This window comes from Crocodylus porosus, unplaced genomic scaffold (genome assembly GCF_001723895.1).
Source record: "Crocodylus porosus isolate Cpor-Errol unplaced genomic scaffold, CroPor_comp1, whole genome shotgun sequence".
NCBI lineage: Eukaryota > Metazoa > Chordata > Crocodylia > Crocodylidae > Crocodylus > Crocodylus porosus.
The window spans coordinates 52,948,433-52,955,931 of record NW_017728950.1 but is presented as its reverse complement, the minus strand read 5'-3'; the positions used below and the strand labels follow the sequence as shown (position 1 = coordinate 52,955,931).

Genomic DNA, 7,499 nt, shown 5'->3' with positions numbered 1-7,499 from the left:
TTTGATCTTTTGTCTTCTCCCTCTGACCCTATTTGCAAATATATACCTTTTGTCTCACCAACAATGTGTGCCTAAGAATTTGTTATTCAATGAGCCTCCAAAGAAAACGAACCGAGAGAGAGTTTTTTTTACCTCAATATGGCCAAAACTGAGTTTCCATGCTATGGAAAACTCCATGATGTCAGTAAAGGTTGTGTTTGTGTTTGAAACAAAAACCCAGTAAATTTTCTAAATGTCCTAGAGAATGGCAATGCTGAAAAAAAATATGTTTCAGCAAATACCAAATCATACAATGATAGAATCATAGAAAATGAGGGGTGGAAGAGACCTTAGGAGGTCATCTAGTTCACCCCCCTGCTCAAGGCAGGAACATCCCCAACTAGATCATCCCAGCCAGAGCTTTGTCTAGGTGAGTCCAAAAAACCTCCAAGTATGGAGCTTTCACCACCTCTCTGGGTAACCTGTTCCAGTGTTTTACTATCCTCTCAGTAAGCATTTTTTCCTAATATCTAACCTAAACTTAACTTGGTGCAACTTGAGACCATTGCTCCTTGTTCTATCATCTGTCACAACTGAGAAAAGTCTAGCCCCATCCTCTTTAGAACCCCACTTCAGGTAGTTGAAGGCTGCTATTAAGTCCCCTCTCACTCTCCTCTTCTCTAGACAACATAAGCCCAGTTCCCTCAGTCTTGCCTCATAAGTCATGTCCCCCTCACTGTTTTGTTGCCCGCCGCTGGACTCCCTCCAATTTGTCCACATCCTTTCTGTAGTGGGGGGCCCCAAACTAAACACACTACTTGTCCTAGGCCAGCTGGGCACTGTGAGTATCAATTTATTCACAGGCCAACTGGGCTGTTTGATTCAGTTTCAGATCAAGGAGGCAAAGTTGGGAGTGAAATAAAGGCAAATTTATTATAGCTTACACACACACACAACAGTTAACAGAAAGATAAATGCAATAAGCAGATAATGCAGTATTAAAGAGCTAATAACAGATAGATCAGTTCTGTCATAGGCCAACTGGGCACTGCAAGGGTATCAGCCACTGGGCTGTTCAAAACAACAGATAGACAGACATGGGTTGGCAACTTATCGATAGTCCCTCAATGCCAGGTATGCGTCAAGTGATTCCAGCAAAGTCAGGCGTCCCTCGATCAGCCTGGGGAGAGGGTAATCAGAGGGTTACCTGGGAAGGTCCCTTGATCAGGATCCGATCCTCACTCACTCCAGGAGTCTGGCCATGGAATGGAAATGACCATTCTGTTCCCTCCTTCTTGCTGGTTACCTGATGCACATACTTTTTATACCTAGTCTTATGTTAATTTGTTGGCCTCAGAGCCACTTATAATGTTGCCCTATAGCTGTTACCTTATGGGAGTGAAAGGTGTTAAAATTATCCTAAAAGGTAATTAATCTGGATTAGAGTTTATCCAGTAAGCAAATTATGATTCAGCACCTTTAGGTTTGAAATTGACATGGCTCTGCCTAAGTTCTAACCCCTTTTAGGCTTCATTTGAATATGCTTTCTTGGGATATGTTTTCTTGGAATGTGTTGGGAATATAGAAAATATAAAACTGGATCCAGTTTTATCATCAAGGCTGAACCCTAAGCAAAAAACCGTTAGGTCTCCTAATCTTACAACTACAGCTTTGCCTATGGGGCCCAGTCAATTCCATGAACAGTCAGTTTTATCATTTTGGTTAAACTTATAACAGACAAATTACATTTGCAGTTTACAAACTTACAAGCTTTATATTAACTAGTGTCAGCAGGACTGCCAGGTACCTCCCTTTTCCTCATGATTCCCACCTGCCACAACTTGGATCCTAAGCAAAATATAGGGCGGAAGTGGTTATTATGCAAGAGTACCTGCAGGAAATACCATGCTGGATGCCATCTACTTCAGGTGCTTTTATTCAGCTGGTTTCTATTACTTACAGGAAATACCCCTTTTTGAGAATGCAATCCAGCCGGTTGATCTTGTGGACCCCCCAGATCTCCTGGCCGGTCCCAGTCCAATAATACAAAAAAAAAAAAAGATACCGCACACAGTCCCAGTCTTTGAGGTTAATTAGCTTCTTAGCAGCTTATTACTCAGCCGTCTCCCGGCCTCCAGCAGTAATTACCTCATTAGCGGCTTGTTACCACCGCTGCCTGTGTCTCTTTCCCATGGAGCCAGTGTGTTATCCCCTTTGCTCTTCCCCAGTCAGTCTTGCCTTCTCTCCTCTGGGGTCCTGGACTCACCCTGACTCTTTAGATGATCTGGGGGCAGGAGGTCCCTCCCGCTGTCCTTTCTGGCTTGACGCAGCTTCTCCGATTCCTAATACTAGCTGCGGCTCCAGCCCGTGGCTCCGCTCCACTTCCTTCTTCACTCATCACAGTTTCATGGGACTCCCGGTAAGTTAAGGGGGATCCGCATTGCAGACTCTCTTTTCTCCGAGCCTTCTCTTGGGCGCGTCTCTCTTTCTATCTGCTCTTCTCTCTCTTCTTTCCTCTGTGTTGCCTGAAGGCACCTTCTCCTTCACCTCCTCTCCCTCTTGTCCTTCGGGTCTGGTCCTAATTGGTTCTCTAGGGGAGGGGCCCACCTCCCCATTGTAACTATTTCCAGCTGCCCCCGCTCCTTTAGTAACAGGGTCTCAGTTGGGGCCCTGTTACAACTAGTATTACCCATTTAGGCAAAATACCAAATGCCTCCAAGAAGCACATATTTATTGCTTATTAATTCCTCTGGATCTGGCTGTTACAGCTACTCCAGACGTGGCCTTACCAGTGCTTAATGGAGAATAATCACATCCCTTGACCTGCTGGAAACAGTCCTACTGATTCCTTTTGGCCCAAACCTCCAATTTGTGTAGGTCACTCTGAATTGTAGCCGTACCCTCCAGCATATCTAGTACTCCCTACAGCTTGGTGTCATATACAAACTTGCTGAGGGTGCACTCTATGCCATCTTCCCAGTCATTGATGAAGACATTGAACAAAAGCAACCCCAGAACCATCCCCTGGAGCACTCCACTTGATACTAGTTGCCAACTAGATCACAAGATGAACATGAGCCATCAATGTGATGCTGCAGCTAGTAAAGCGAGCAAAACACTGGCTTGCATGCATAGCTGCTTCTCAAGCAAATCCCAGGATGTCATTCTTCCATTGTACTTGCCCTTGGTGAGGCCGCAGCTGGAGTACTGCATCCAGTTTTGCACTCCAGAATTCATAAAGGATGCGGAGAATCTTGAGAGGATACAGAGGAGAGTTGCACGCATGATCAGAGGTCAGGAAAGCAGACCTTATGATGAGAGGCTGAGACCTATGGGACTCTTCAGCCTGGAAAGGTGCAGTCTCAGGGGTGATCTGGTGGCTGCCTATAAATTTATCAGGTGTGCTCACCAGGATCAGGAGGAATGTCTGTTCACCAGAGCACCCCAAAGGATGACAAGGTCAAACGGTCACAAATTCCTCCATGACCATATCAGACTGGACACAAGAAAGAACTTCTTTACTGTCTGAGCCCCCAAGGTTTGGAATAGACTGCCACCAGAGGTGGTTCAAGCACCTACTTTGAACACCTTCAGGAGAAATTTGGATGTTTATCTTGCTGCGATCCTATTACCCCTGCTGACTTCCTGCCCCTGCGGCAGGGGGCTGAACTCAATGATTTTTTGAGGTCCCTTCCAGCCCTAATGTCCATGAAACTAGACATCAAGTCATTGATTAGTATTCTCTGAGCCTGAAACTCCAGTCAGTTTTCTATCTGCCATTCATTCAGCCCATACTTCCCTAGCTTGCCTGGAAGAATGTTGTGGGAGAACATATGTCTATGAAATCTATGAAACCACTTCCTCCTGGTCTGGTGGTTTATAGCAGACCCCCACCACAACATCATCCTTGTTGCTCTCCTCTATAACCTTAACCCAGAGACTTTCAACAGGCCTATCTCCAGTTCCATACTGGAGCTCTGAGTAATCATATAGCTCTTTTACATAAAGTGCAACTCCTCCTCCATTTCTCCCCTGTCTGTCTTTCCTAAACAGCTTGTAACCATCCATGACAATGTTCCGGTCATACAAGCTGTTTAAACAAGTCTCTGTTATTCCAACCACATCATAGTTCTGTGACTGTGTGAGGACTTCCAATTCTTCCTGCTTGTTTCCCAGGCTCCATGCTTTCATGTACAGGCACCTGAGGTTACTAGTTGATTGCTCTTATTTCTTGGGAAGCATGAGAACACCATTTTCATTTGAAATATTTGCAAAACACAGAAGAGCTAGCAGCTCTGACTCCTAGTTTTAGGGAATGTAGAAACTCTGGGTAGCCACATACAAGAGCAGAGGCTGCTCCAATGTGCTGTAATTACAGCGCATCAGAGCACTCTGTTAATTAAGTCTGCTGGAGCATGGCAATTACTGCACTCCAGCAGCCTCAGGCATTTCATGTATCATCATCCCCACACTTAAAAATGGTGGCAGGGACACTTGAACTAAAGTTTGTTGAACAAGTTTTAGTTCAAGTGCCCTCGCTGCCATTTTTAAGCATGGGAACTCTGATACATGGGCTGCAGCAGCGCTTTAAAGCAGAAGTTGGAGCCACTCCAATTAAAGCACCAAACATGTGTAAAAGTGCCTTCTAAACCCATGGTTAGGCCAGGGCTCTCAAGGTCCTAGGAAACTTGTCCTAGGATAATCTGTAACCCTTGATGCTTCAACCCAAGGTGAGATCTTGCAGGCTGTTGTGGAAACCTTCATTTTAGTGGAAGTTAATTAAAACCAAGATGCTTCCACAAAAGATTTTCAATGAACTGATATTTTTTCTTGAAAATCCATGTTTTGCTGAAGCATGGAGTCCCTTGTATGCTGTATAAGGTATATTTTTTACAGGTCAAACTATATCCCCAACAGCTGGTATCACCTCAGTTAACTACAATGACAGTCATCTATCAAAACTCACACTCATATGGCTGCTGCCATCACTGGAGCTGAACAAGTAGATTTGAGAAAAGAACAGTATTGAGAAGCTGTCAAGTCCTCAAGGAAGAAAGAGGGACTCGCATCAATCCTAGGCAAATTGTCTGAAAGCATCTTCGAAGACCAGGGTTTGTTTCTGGTGGCAAAATGTAATTTCCTTTTTACCTTCTCTGACCTGGACACACTAGTGTGTCATAGATGTATAAGTCCAGAATGTAATGTTCTTTAGAGTCTTTGAAACAACATAAGCTATTGTATGAAAAAGAAAACCATTTATTAATGTTCTTGGGGGGTGGGAATTGAAAACTTTCACTTTTCTTGTTTCCCAGGGTTCATCTTCAATTCTTACACTCACAAAAATATCCATTAGAAGGTACTATCTCTTAATTCAACTCTTTCACTTACATCTCACTACATCGATTAATCATTGTGTAGTGGCCCCAGTTATTCTCTGAAGAGAGGAGATGCAAACTGCCAGATCTCTGGGATGGGAACTATATAAGTTTTTGAAGTGTTGAGGATCTTTTGGTATTTTATTTGCTCCTTGCATTCAAGAAAGTGCTATTTTTATCAATAAGGTAAGAGTTACTGTTGTCTTGTAAATTATATAAATAGATAATTCTGTTTTTTAAAGAAATCCACTCTTCTTTTGTGCTGTTTATTAGCTATTTTAAGGAGTGTAAAAAAATCAGACTATTACTAAAAATTGTATCATCAAAAGGAAATCCTATAACTTATTAAAACCTTGGATATTGAGAATATCGACCCTTTCAAAAATCCCTTCTAAATTGTTGCATTTCCCTTTCCTTTTGACAACTTCAGCTTTCCTGAATCATCTTCACTATACTCCTGCATTTGCTGTAGTCCTCTATTCCTAAACAAATCAATACATGGGATTTCTTTTTACAAAGCCCTTGAAACCAAAGCAATTGTGTTGATGAGCTTTGATTTACTCCAAGGAAGAACACAATCAATTATCTATTCTCTTGAAAATAAAGTACATGACGGCCAATGTGCATGATGGGAGGTAAATTCCCTGATGATATGTTGGAGATTAACACTCTTGAGAAGTAGGCAAGCAAATGCAATGATAATTTTAAGAAAGGCAGTTTTATAAAGTTAAACTTTGCACTATACCAAGGCGTCAGAGAGCAGTATATTAAACATTTAGAGTTTGTTTCACCATCTTATTGTTTCCACATAACATTCTTGGCATTGAAGTGTTACAAACAAGATTTGGGATTAGAAGATCAATCTGTCCTGAGCGTGTTCTTATTCTGAAGTGTGCTAAACCAGCTTCAGAGTGGCTTGGAAGCTCAATGGCACAGAAGCTGCATAGAACATTTGCCTGTACCTGATCCGATACAAGTTACTTGCTAGAGACTGAAACCCAGATTCACCAAGACCTTTATGGTAGTTTTAGAGTAATGTTGGTCCACAAATTATACAAAGCCAAGGATTTCTTGAGGTGATTTTTTTTCCCTTAACAATATATTTGGAATAGAGTTAGCCAAGCTTTTGAATGCAAGGCATTATTCATCAGGTCTGACAAATACATTTAGGCATTGAAAAGCTGAGCATCAAAGGGCATATTTACACATGTTCCAATGCATTCTGATTTAGAATGCATTGGAGCACTCCAGTGTGTTGCAGCATTTTGTATATTCAGTGTCCTCACATTTCAAAATGGTGTTAGGGGCATTTTAACTAAAGCTCTTCAAACAAGCTTACCCGACCACCATAATAGCCTGCCATTCCTGGGCCTTGATCATCCTTTTGAGGAAGGCTATTTGCCTCTCCTTGAGGGTGAGGAGCATGTCCTAGAAGGCATGGTCTTCCAGGTCCCTCTCACTCCAGGTCCTGGGCTATCCAAGCCCATGAATCTGCCAGCCACTCCTCTGCCTCTGTGACAGCTGGTCCAGTAGGAGGAGGGTTTGGTCCTGTGTGCATCACTGGAGGAGGCAGTGCATGTGGAAGGTGTTGGCCAAGAGTGGTGGTATCCTTGCAGACACATCCTCACTGGCATCTGGTGGTTCTCCCTCATGTGCAGCTGCTAGACCTGCAAAGCAAGGACAAAGAGGCTCCTTGTGAGGGTTTGCAACATTTCAGCGATAACATGCACTGTACCAAGGGACTGTGCACCACCCATCCTCAAATCAGGAGCTGTGTGCACACAGTTGCCCAGGGACAAAGTAAGTTGGCTGGATGGGTCCTGCCATAGTTGTCCTCAAGCCAAGCCCTCCATCTCCACTCCCTCCGCAGGGGCATGTGGACCACTTGCCACTTGTGGCATGCAGCCTGCCTTCCCTGTCCCCTATCCAGGCCAGGGCAGGGCTAGAGCCTGCTGGCAGCTGCCACAGCAGCTCCTGACCAACTAACCCCTCTTCTCCTCCCTACAGGCCAGGCAGTTTTCTCCTGCTCCACCAGGCCTCTTCAGGGCTGACTTCAACAAGCTAAGGAGGATCGTTGGGGAAGCGCTGAGGACCCAGAGGGGAAGGGAATCAGATGTCGAAGGTGAGTGGTTGCTCCTTAAGGAG

General features: G+C 43.9%; 1 protein-coding gene across 1 annotated transcript in view; it reads left to right on the top strand.

Moving 5' to 3' along the window:
• The first annotated feature begins 5,471 nt into the window (after positions 1-5,471).
• The window catches only part of TYRP1 (tyrosinase related protein 1), an 89,505-nt gene continuing 87,477 nt past the window's right edge, over positions 5,472-7,499 (top strand). The window contains exon 1 of the mRNA XM_019555393.1: positions 5,472-5,540. The gene's annotated coding sequence lies outside the window, so the exon portion shown is untranslated. The remainder of the gene's footprint in view (positions 5,541-7,499) is intronic.